Raw genomic sequence first — 12,919 nt, forward strand, 5'->3', positions numbered from 1 at the left:
AGTATTACATATTTGGAAAAATGTGTAAAAAAATGCAGATTTTAAGATGATCCTTTACCATTGTTACATTTTTTAATGACTAGTTTTCGTGTAATGAATATCATCCCCCCATGACCCTTATTCCCATACGAGACAATATGATCAAACCATTTTCTATATCTATATCTCGATTACAATTATACCATACACTATTCACGTCTATGTAATTAATTAATTAATTGTAACAGTATACATTGAGAAGAATATTTGTTGATTCCATTTCGCATGAAAGTGTTTCATTTCGCCGGCAAAAAAATGATCCGTAACGCGTGTATCACCTTCTGGAGAAATAGAATATTCCTATAGCAAATGTACCAGTGCAAACTAGTCTAAACTTTTCCGAGCATTGCATGTTGCAAGTTAGATATATATAGCACGGAAAACTAGCGTGAATAACCTCTGTCGTTCTTGCCACATTGCAAGCCAACCGCCTTTGATATCGCTCAGAATATTCAAAGAGTGACTTGGTAAGTACCGTACATCGTCACTACCTCTTGTCTATAGCTAACAAGTAGGTCATTATTTGATAGTATACTTCTGTAAAGTTTCCTTCAAAGTGTGCATCAGCGTAAAGGCGTACGAGTGGGTAGGCAGGCAGTACGTTATTAAGAAAAGTGTACTATATAGTTCGTTCGCACAATGCACAGGGGTTCGTTACAAAGAAAATTAGTAGTATCCGTCCATGAATCAAGGGATGGAGGGGGAGGGTCTAACCTGTGTTATATTGTGACAGGTTAGACCCCCCCCCCCCATCCCTTGATTCATGGAATCCTAATTTGCTTTGTAACGAACCCCTGTGCACAACGTCGCGAATATTACATGCATCTGTTTCCTACTGAATTCATTTCGTGCACGAACTATTTAAACATGATTGTACTGACATACAGCGCAATACCATCCATCCGATACATGCTGAAAAGAGTGTTCCGTGTACATGTAATTAGCCATGTTCGTCTCGGCGTGAGTTCTCAACGAGTTTACGGAAACAGCAAAGTACATTATGAGAACCTTCGAGTGCCGCATGTGACTAAAATCATATGCATCAGCTTAAACACAGTGTCATAAAAGTGAGTGTAGTCAGCATTTGACTATAAAGAAATGCAAGCAAGCATATTTAGATAATAATAATAATAATAACAACAACAATAATAATAGCAAAAAAATAAAATAACGGACGTTGTTCAGCAGGTCTATTTCATTGTTCCATATGCAATCTTAAATACTATTTAAATTATTTTTAATAGCTTGACTTCAGTGTATTATTTTGATTTTGTAAAAAGTAAATTATTATTATTTATTTATTTGTTTATTTATTTATTCATTTATTTTCAATACCCTTTTTAAGTGCGTGCATTAACAGTACATCATTTAAATAGTCCTTTCATTTTTTTGCTCAAGATCACTGATATCAAAATGTGTCTATTAGTTAATATGAGAGCTGTGAACCTCTCAATCTTTGATAACATTCTTGTCCTTTGCGCATTGTTTTCATTTTAAAGGAAACACAGTTTTGCAAGTCGGGCTATAAACTATGTATTGGCACAATTGGCATTGTCAGGGCTAAATGGTTAAACATTTTTTTCTGTTTTCACATTTCGTTTCTGAATGAGACTTAGACATTAATTCAGGGCTTTACACAGTTGGAATACTCCGAGGTTTTCATAAATTTATGTACTAGAAAAAAGAGGATGAGAATGTCACAGGTGTAAATGTGCTCAATGCCAGGAAATATGTATATATATATATATATATATATATATATATATATATATATATATATATATATATATATATATATATATATAATAATAATTTGATATGACTAATATTATGAAAAGAAAATAAAGAAATTTCCAATATATTTTATTTTCCTTTGATCCCTTTTTCATAGCAGTGTCAGACAGATGTGGCACGTGCTGAACATGCTCATACATGTAATTCAATTATTCTTTTCATGGCTTCATGATAATACTCAAATACTTTGTTGGCGATTTCTTCCTTCATTTTCTTCGCCACCTTTATTATTTTGCTAGACAACCTTTCACTAGAATATTTCTGAGCTTATTGTTTTAATATATTTCCTTGAATGATTCCCTTTTCACAGGAACAGATATAATGGGAATGGTCAGCATGATTTATGCCAAAGTACTGTAATCAGGGAACTCTTCCCTTATTGAAAGCAATGGTCTGCAAGCGGTAATTATCTGCGACAGTTAAAAAGTAATCGAACAGAAAAAATTCCCTTTTCAATATGTTGCTAGCTATATCTTTCTTTGTTCCTAATCTGAATAAGCGTGACATACACCTCAACTAATTGCTGAAGATAAACATGGCTATATTGGTCCATCCAAACCACATCTTTGGGGAGCCTAATTAGATTCAAGATGTCATTCAGAGACCCCAAGAGACCAACAGATGTCCGAGTCAGTTTGTTTTGAACAACTTACACTACATCATTGATATAATTAACTTCCAAATTTTTAAAACCCTTCTTCACTGCCCGAGTTGCCTTTAATACAATGCCACGTAAACTGCCACCTGATTGCTTCATGTGGTCCTCAGGTTCTTTAACAAATGGCCCAATGACCTGCCTCATAGCACTAATAGTGTTCCATGTTACTTGAAGCAGTGTACCCTTGTGACCTACACATAATACATACATTTGAAGAAATTTGCAGAGTTTTATTAAAGGCATATAAATGAGCAATACAACAATATGTAGCAAATGTATATGTTTCCATTCTCTTTAAAAGTCATTTGACCTCAGGGTTTTAATTTCTCTCATTCATATTCTAGAACTAGGACAAGAACAGACTAGCCCTGACAAATGGATTCAAGAAGTTTTTGTAAAGATAATCAGCTCGCATTACTTGGTTTCTTAAAGTTATTTTTTTACATGAATTCTCACGATAGTTTTTACATCTCTATTTTTCTTATAGCAGAATATTCATAAAAAGTGTACATCATATTGATAATGGCTTGAAAATCAAATATGGCTTTGCTCTTTTTGGCACTATAGTAATCAGAAATTGCCAGGCAGTGAGTAGCACAGTGAATAGTGATAATATGTGGGTTTATTCCTTTACGTTGTGCTACCATAGTATGCAACTTCCCAACCATATCATTAGCACCATCTGATGCAAAACAACCAACCTAATGAAATAGAGCTGGTTTTTTTTAAGTCATCTAGCCTGATTTTGCAAAGTTTGCTTGACCATTTCAGTCACAGCAAGTCTTGCACTTCATAGCACCAGATTCATCTCTAAAACACCAGGAAAGTTCCAACAGCCATCACTCTTAGAACATTTTATTATGAGAAATTTGTGAAGATGCTTGACCATTCTCTCATTTGTTCTGATTTAGATTAACGTTGTTGATGATCGCATAAATACCTGTGTGACCCAGGTCATATGTTAACATTACTATTAGGACAGAATTTTTCAGTACAAGTAACAAGATTGAAAATTCCTCTAAATTGTGTTAAGAGTAAGTTTTGATTAAATTGTATTAGAAGTAAATTGATAAATCATACTGAAAGTAATCTTCTACTAAAATATATTGAGATTTAATCCTTTTATTCGTATCCTACTATTCAACAATGATTGCGCTATTATGATCAAGTACGAACCGTCTTATACAAAATATTACTTGTATCGCAGACTCAGCACAAAACAGTATATTCAGCAGGTTATACAAATAGCGAACTAGACAGATTCCAAAAATTCTTATGGAGGGCATATGTGCTGATCTTGCAGAAGTACTTACGTAATAATGTACATAGACCTAGACAATAATCTGTAAGAGACTACGAAACCTCGCTTTGAGATTCTGGCCAAACGCAAGAGCTAACGAACGCGCCATATTTGGCGTTGTTTTAAGAAAGCTGGTATAAAATCCCCAGCCACGGGCCGACACCAGTTTTGCTGGCCAGAAACTCGAGCAGGCTCTGTCTTTTGCAGGTAAGATAACCGTCTATGTACAGTTTTTCATAGTATAAGACTTTTTAGTGTCATAAGAATTTTTAGTGTCATAAGAATTTTTAGTGTTAAGATGTTAACCTAACATCAGTATGTTTAAACATTAGATCATTTTAATATTTCTTTGCTATTATTTAACCTAATGTATTAGAAAGTTTAACTGTTTGAAGAACTTGTATTTGCTTCTAATTATATTATTGATTATAGTAAAAGCAACGTTCGCTACCAACTTCATACTCAGTAATAGTTAATTTAGAAATAAAATACTCTTTATATAATAGAGTGTAATATGTTGACATTTTAGAATTAATTCAGTAAAATATATTTCAATTACGGTATTAGTCTGAAATATTGAATTTTAGATTCTTTTGCTATCGTGAATTTATTCGATATTTAATTATCTGTATTACATTCTAAAACGGCAGTTATTATACAAGTATGATGTTGGTAAGTGAAAGAATATCGTAGTTTTATATGTATTTCTTATATCCGTAAATTGAGCTTGTTGTAGTTTGATATTGAAATGTAAGTTTATATGTTGAGTATTTCAATAAAGTTTTGCTGGCCAGAAACTCAAGCAGGCTCTGTCTTTTGCAGCTCGATCCCGAGTACCTTCAATTCCCCAAGAATGTAGTCACGTCTTCATCATCGAGTGACACTACATCAAATGACTTGAACTTCCTTCCTTTCTTCTCTCTCTCTCGGAATTGAGAAACGGATTAACTTAGAGTTTACGAAGTAAAATTCTTCGTAAAATTACTATGGAATGGTGAATAAATGTGATGGTAGTGATCTTAAGAGGAGAACCGGGTGGGTTCGAATTGCACAGGAGCTGACATAGATCAGTCACGGTAGTACCACTACAGTAGATAAGATAGGTATTCTCAGTAAAGCACTAGCAAAATTATTTTTGTACAATTAAGAACGGAGTTATCCAGCTCATAAGCTCGAGTTTGTGGTATTGAAATGGGCTGTGAAGGATTAATTATATTACTATTTCTTCGGTTCTTCCTTCGAGGTGGTCACGGATAGTTATCCGTTGACAAACATCCTTTCAAAGGCAAAACTTGACGCTGCAGGGCATAGATGGATTGCAGCTCTAGCAAACTATGATTTATTCCATCAGGCATAGAGCTGGCAAAAAATAACGTTGACGCCGCAGTCTCTGACGTTTACCTAGAATGTTCCCAGAGATGGTGGAAACAATTTGCCATGCAGCCACTGTTTATGTATCCCTAATTAAGAGTGTTTCTGATGATTCGGCGACTCATTCGGCCCGCGAGATGTTTTTATATGAACATTGTAATAACATTAAGTGGGACAGGGAGCAGTTGACCGATAATACACTGGCAAAACATTTTGACCTCAAGAGTAAGGGTTTTCGGCCAAGGAAGCGGATCTCCTTGGAAAAATTGCGTCTGTGCAGAAATTTTTCAGTGAATGGAACCGCCTTGTAGTTGAAACGGCGTTCTCTACAGAAGCACTTCTCCTGATGGCTAGTGAAACAGACAGCTTCTGTTCCCAGAATCATTCTGTAGCATAGCCCTGAAATGTTTACATAAATATTTGGGCCATCAAGTCAAAAAGAAGACAGTCTGGTTAGTTAGGCAAAGGTTTCATTGGCCTGGTCCGGAGAAGGACATGAATCGCAAGGTGGAGTCTTGCGAATGGTGCATACGCAAAAAGACTCCGGTTAGGTCAATGACTGAATTAACCCCAATTCATACCTCTCGCTCTATGGAGCTCGTCCGTCCGTTTGTCTCTGAGCGGTCTAAGAGAGCGAATATATTCTTGATAACTGATCATTTCACAGATATGCTAAAGGCTGTTCCGTTCTGCAACCTGAGAGTTCACACTTCTGTTAAAGCCCTTCATGAACACTTTTTTCGATATTACAATTTTACGGAAAGGATTCACAGCGATCAGGGACGTAATTTCGAGGTTAGGGTTATAAAGGAGCTCTGCAAATTAGCAAACATACAGGAGTCTTGCTCCTCTATATTTCACCTACTGGGAAATGTTGCCTGCGAACGCTTGAACGGAACACACTTAAAAATGCTAGATATTGGACGAAGAGCAAAAACAAGATTAGAAGTCTTACATTATTCCAACTGTCCAAACATATAATGCTACTGAGAATGGTTCCACTGGATTCTCGCCCCATTTTCATATGTTTAGGTGGCGCTTTCGGCTTTCGTTTTTTGGGCACTACATTGGATTATGGCGAGGCCGCTGCAGAGTCTCATACGTACGCGGAAAAAACTGAAAGACCGCACTACGATTCGCTAATACAGTCGCGGCGAAGGAGTTGAGCAATAGCCCTGCTAAGAACAAGGCCCAGTACGATAAAAAGTTCCGAGAGTCCAAAGCTGAAGTAGGGGAGCTACTCCTAGTATGCAGTGTTGGACTAAATGAGACACAGAAATTAGCCGACCAGTGGTCCAAGAATGAATATCAGGCGATATCAATCTCCAATTTAGATCTGCCTGTGTACAGGGTCAAACGGTCTAGTGTTCAAAATCTGTGCGCACATGCATCGTAATATGCTTTTGCTCTTTGACTGTCTTCCTTGTGATCCAGTCCTTATGACACAGGCTCAGAAGTAACCGGGTGTACCAAAAGCTACCCTTTCAGAGTGGAGCTCTAAATCTTCGAGTTCTGACGGTTGGGCCAAGAAGGAGACTGTTCAACCTTGTAGACACTTTACACAAACTGCCTCTCATAGTGGATCTCCATCTATTATTGATCCCTATATTTACCAGCCTCTTGAGAGCGTAAACTTTCAAAATGGTGAATCTAGACAATATGGAAGTAGTTTAAATGAACTCACAAGTCATTTTCTACTCCCTCTCATGTCTCACATGAGAGTATACAGTTCAGTTCCCCTGAGATGTCTACTGAAAGGTCAGTTCGAAGCCCGACCGTATTAGGAGACCCAGACCATCGGTCCGTGAGGTTAGTTATGAGACGCCTTAGCGGACAAAAGCTGGTCCAGTGAGAAAGTTGCAGATGAAATTTCGATGTCGTATGTCGAGAAATCCAATATCACGTGTTGGATCAAATTACATGTCCTTAAAGTTCCATTTTCGAGATGGAGACTTTAGATTTTATACGTTGTATTATACAACGGTGGTGCAAAGTTCTATTTCCTATGTCGACGTTTTACAGTGTATATTTTGAATTACACAGCGGTGGTTGAAATTTCAATATATGTCGAGAATCCCTCATTCACACGTTGTATGTAATTGTTTGTGATGAAAGTTCCATTTCATATGGCTAGTATTTAGATTTCGTCTGTTGAATTTCACAGAAACGAGAAGCAGCCTCCTTGTTTAAAAATAACGTAGTCCATTCACAAGAGCAGCCTCTAGCGACGAAATTCATAGTAATTCTCGACCTGTGAATGTTAACTTTCAAACTATAAATGCATGAAAGGTAATGGCGCCTCTTAATTGAATACAGGAATGACGAATCTTAATACTCGATATTATTTTGAATTGTTAAAGTGGACATTGTGTGTGTTACTTTTAACACCAGCACATCATTTCACCATATAAAAATAAAAATTCTGACAAGCAAAATAAAATAGTTAACCACCACAGTTTAATTCAACAGATACAATCTAAAAACTGAACGTACGAAATGGAACTTTCAACATAAACTCTTTGAACCACTTAGGAATTCTCGACGTATAACATTGAAATTTAAACCAACGCCGTGTAATTCAAACAATACAATCTGAAACCTCGACATAGAAAAATATAACTTTCAACCACTACTATTTAATTCAACAGATACAATCTAAAATCTCGACCTAGAAAATGAAACTTTAAGGACAATCATTTTTATACAACACGTGAAATTGGAATTCTGAACATATGACATTAAAATTTCAACGGCAACATTCTGATTGGACCAGCTTTTGTCCGCTACGGCGCCTCATAGTTAGTACAAGGCCCTCCGGCACCACAGGTGTCACGCGAAGACACAGGACAGCAACTGGAAAGACGTAAAACCAGGAACTGAAAACCACTCGACCGGCTCGGCCAATGGGTGCATTCACAAACGATTTACTGAGTGTAAGTTACTGAGACCTATCTGTAGCTTTCAGCTGTTTGGCGCAGAAAGTCATTTTCTGAAGGTTAATTTTTCTTAAGTATTCAAGTTAAGTATTTATACTTGTGCATAACGATGTATAGTGTTTTGTTTGCAGTAAACAGTAGGAGTGATGCAGAATAGCGCATCTAATGTCAAATTAACACAATAATTGTATTTCAGGAGGACAATTCAATATTATTATCTTAAATAATTAATTGTAATTTCAATTTCAGTGGTTTATGTATTTCTGCAGGGATAATAAACTTCTTAAACTCTTTAGTTGTATTCATTTCATAGGTGTGATTTATGTTTTTTGTTATTTTAGTTGACTCGAGGTATAGCTCCGGATTGTTTTTTTCTAGTACGTTTTATGCAGCAAGCACAAATTTGCTAAATGTCAGGAGAGATTTATACATATGAAGGGATTTTGTGCCCCAGGTAATATATTAATATTACTATAGATTGGTGAATAAATGTGATGGCAGTGATCTTCCGAAGATAATCGGGTGGGTTAGAATCCCACTGAGGCTGACCTAGATCAGTCATGGTAGTACCACTACAGAATATAAGAATGGTATACTCGGTATAGTAACAGCAAATTGTTCTTGTACAATTGAGATCCAGTGAACTGCATTTAAGTACCGATTGTCTGTTGGTGAATGCAAACATTCATCAAATTACACTTTAACGAGCTATATTTAGCTCATGCATAATCTGTTCCAATTTTTACATTTACTCTCCTTTGTGGTGTCGTATACATGGGTACTGACCAATGTACAAGTTTGTTCGGAGTGAATGATTGAGTGAGCGATGGAAAGGGCACATCGATTCCCCGCCAAACTAACCAAAGCTTCTCGCATTCTTCCCTTCGACTTTGGACAGACAACACCTCGGGTCCTTCCACTGTTACATATGAAGATCGCTTGGCTTTCAAGCGAGTGAAAGCAGGCAGTAGCCATAATTTGAAAGAGTTAGGTCTATACTGCTTGTACACTTCAATTCTGATAGGATGCCATTTGTATTTTATTATGTTAAAATGATGAACTGCCGGCGTGAGGGTTGTGTTTGTATTTGTAATTTTTATAGCTACACCTACTCTTTTATATATTAAGTATTCGTTCTGTATTGTAGGTTTAGTACGTACCATTCCTGTCCATTAATAAAAAATCCCGACCAAGAGCGAGTGATGTGCATCATTTCTCCCTACATATAACACCGAGCTCACACTTAAGTAAACAGTGACGTGTTTCTGATTGGGGAAACTAGTTTACAGCGTGATGTAATCCCCAAATATTATCGTTGGAGATGACATAGTGGCTATTTTAAGATATCTGCTGTATTCCAGAGTGCGTCTAGTTTTAGATTATTACCTCACAGGAGCACGAAAATATATCTGAGGAATTGCTGCTTGACTGCTAGTTTACCATACGAAGTAAAGGGACTTCAAGATTTTGAAAGAATCTCGCGTGAAGGTAAGTTAACTTTTGAGGAATGTGGTTTAGCACTGAAATATATGAAAATGAAATTAGTTTGTATCCAGTGAATGTACTGTTGAATTCTACGAATTTATTTGGAATTATCTTGTTGGCTTTCTGTTTAGGTCTGTAAATGCTGGATACGATATGCAACATTTTTTGGAAATTCAGTCTCATTGAATCATTACTTGCATTCCAAAAGAAGATATTGATAGATAATTAATTAAAAACATTACATGTATAAGTGACTTGTGCAAGTAAAAAAAAAATAGATTTGACAGAGCAGCCTTAAACGTTAATAGCAAATCTGATACGCAATTAGACCTTCTGGTCCAGATTGTATTGTAGCACGTGAATTTCAGGTTTTCAGGTTCAAAACGTCATTTATCCCCAGTTGTATGTGATTTTAACCCCTTCTCTCTCTCTCTCTCTCTCTCTCTCTCTCTCTCTCTCTCTATATATATATATATATATATATATATATATATATATATATATATGATAAAAATGTGTCACAACTAGTGCGTGGTGTCTAGTGCCAATATTAGTGACTTTAGAAATGTTACTTTGTAATATAGTTTTCATCTTAACCCAGCAAAGAAAAGTTCAAGTACTACTGTTAGAAAATGACAAATATTTAAACAATTAGTACTGTTTCCTGTCAAAAGTATTTTTTAAAATCCTGTCCACAAGAGAAATGTTTGTTGGATAACCTAAACACTTTCTAACTTTATTGGCGGTATCTAATTACAGAACTCCTGGACAAAAATGTTTAGATTGTTTTAACAACGTGATGATAAGGGAGGCTAATCACTTGGATTCTTTACCTTTGTAAACATCTAGATCTAAAATCAACGTTTGTGAGGCTTACTTTTTTTAAACGTAGATCAAGCCCTATAGAACAGTTTCGCGATATAAAAAAAATTGATTTCAACTTCTTGTAAAGCTCCTCAGTATTTTATTTTCCAGTGAGATACAAATCAATAGCATTAATAGCTTAATTACTAAAACAGTCCAATGAGATGCACAATGAGATACAAATCAAATAGCATTACTAGCTTGATTACTAAAACAGTCCAATGAGATGCACAATGAGATACAAATCAAATAGCATTACTAGCTTGATTACTAAGACAGTCCAATGAGATACACAATGAGATACAAATCAAATAGCTTACTAGCTTGATTACTAAAACAGTCCAATGAGATGCACAATGAGATACAAATCAAATAGCATTACTAACTTGATTACTAAAACAGTCCAATGAGATGCATATCAAATATCATACTAGGCCAATTGTGTAACAGTTCAATGAGACACAAAATAGCAATGCTAGGTGAATTACTAATACAGTTCAGTTAGATACAAATTCTGCGCAACCAAACGAGCACACGTTTCCCAACACTCCTAACTCGATTTGTAAATTATTAATATCACGATCATACGTTGGAATAACATGAAATAAAACTAGGTCGTGCATCAATCGATTAAGTACAGGCTAATAACTCAAATTAATTGATGTCGGCGACGTATATAATGATGTAAATACCGCCTTAGTTTTATTGTACATTTCACCAGCCATGTTAAATTGATATTGTCCAAACCAAAACCTGGATTATTAACAAAACCAAACTGACTAATTTACGACAACCACATCGACAAGATGTGCGCTATGCAGTCCACAAGGAAATATTAAGAGTTACGTACATGATTGTCAAAGCCAGTCATATGGGTATCGCAATGATGCCGTTTCAGAACATGGTTGTTATTTAGATGCTGAGTTTTTTGACAATGCATATTTTTGTATTTCTCCGTTGCCAAATGCAATAACATTTATGGTTCGATACGTCATCATCAGCTGCTTTGTAACTGTCTCAACGATCAGTCACGAGGTTGGTTTGCTAACGATCCACGAACTGGTACATTTGCTAAATTTGCTGATTACGATTACAAGGATGTAGTACGTCCACATCAAGACAGTGATTATAATATGCTTCCAATTACTGATACATGCAAAGCTCACAAAATGGTCAGATATACCAAGACTAATGTCTATCTCTCTTTCTAAAACGTGTACGTGTAGAGGGCGTATTTTCCAGATTACGCGGATTAAATGGGCTTTGGAAAGTCACGTCGTTCATTTATCGGCTTAAAACACGTGTTAAAAATAAGCTAAGGGAAGATACGCAAGATCTGGGACTTATACTTGCAAACACTTCCCATATTTCCATGCAGTTGTCGAAAGAAAAACTTTCTTAAAATAACTATGTTCATATATATTCTTTCTCTAGTATACTTTCTTCCTCTTTCTGAATTATCTTTGGTGCTATAATGTTAGACGTTCACGGAAATGGGACAATATCTTATTGCCAGCACAAACAGCCAAACGACTGACAAAGGATTTTAAATGACACTTAAATGTAAGGAATTGTTCTTCTGTATTAATTTCTGGTCATTTCTTTCAATACTTACTGACACACGAAGACGTAAACTCACTTTCGTTACTTTATAAGGATCTTGACATGAACATACACTTAGAACAGGAGTGTGTACAAAATCTTCTTGCACAATGAGGCGACATCTTGTATTGTTATCAAAATAGCCCGCATCCGATTTACATATGGTCCTGCCCTCCAGTTTCCGCACTTTGTCTGATGATACTCAATAACTGAGTACAATATATTCAAACAGAAAACAAAACTGACGCTATCAACGCTTGGCTCTGCGTCATAATTTGTGTGCCTTATAAGTCAAATATATTAGAAGATGCGTTTCTCCTCAACATTTGTATTTCTGAAAGCACAAGCTATGGACAAAATAAAAACGTATAGGAAAAAAAACAAAAACAAGACAAAACGGGAACTAGGCTGAATGATTTTCAATTATTCCCAAGCCGCGCGTTTGACGAAATTAAATGGGTTTTTTTGTATGTTTTTTTTTTTAAAGAGACAACACGGTACAACAATGTTCGGTTATACTAGAATACAATGTTACGACCAAACAAAATAAACAAAACTGAATACATCAATAACGACAGGATGCATTGGAAATTTGTTGCATTTCACTCAGCTTTTGCGAGATTGCTTTAATTGTTTTTAATACTTTTGATATGTATATAACCTATCTCCATCTACAAGTTCACTCAGCTATCGATCTTTTCATGTTAACTGCTTGCATCCTGTCGGTGTGCTAAGTGAGTCACGGACAGTAACTCTGAATCTTATACATCATCATCATGGTTAATGTAACAATTTACTCAAGATCTTTTAAATTGCAAATTCACAGGAAATTTGGATGGAATTATCAAAAATGTAATATATTCACTATTC

General features: G+C 35.8%; 1 protein-coding gene across 1 annotated transcript in view; it reads left to right on the forward strand.

Annotated features, from left to right (window-relative positions):
* Positions 1-9,217: 9,217 nt before the first annotated feature.
* The window catches only part of LOC149774876 (uncharacterized), a 138,068-nt gene continuing 134,366 nt past the window's right edge, over positions 9,218-12,919 (forward strand). The window contains exon 1 of the mRNA XM_089944706.1: positions 9,218-9,586. The gene's annotated coding sequence lies outside the window, so the exon portion shown is untranslated. The remainder of the gene's footprint in view (positions 9,587-12,919) is intronic.

This window comes from Sinohyriopsis cumingii, unplaced genomic scaffold (assembly GCF_028554795.1).
Source record: "Sinohyriopsis cumingii isolate HCF-2022 unplaced genomic scaffold, ASM2855479v2 utg000127l, whole genome shotgun sequence".
In the NCBI taxonomy this organism is placed as follows: Eukaryota; Metazoa; Mollusca; class Bivalvia; order Unionida; family Unionidae; genus Sinohyriopsis; species Sinohyriopsis cumingii.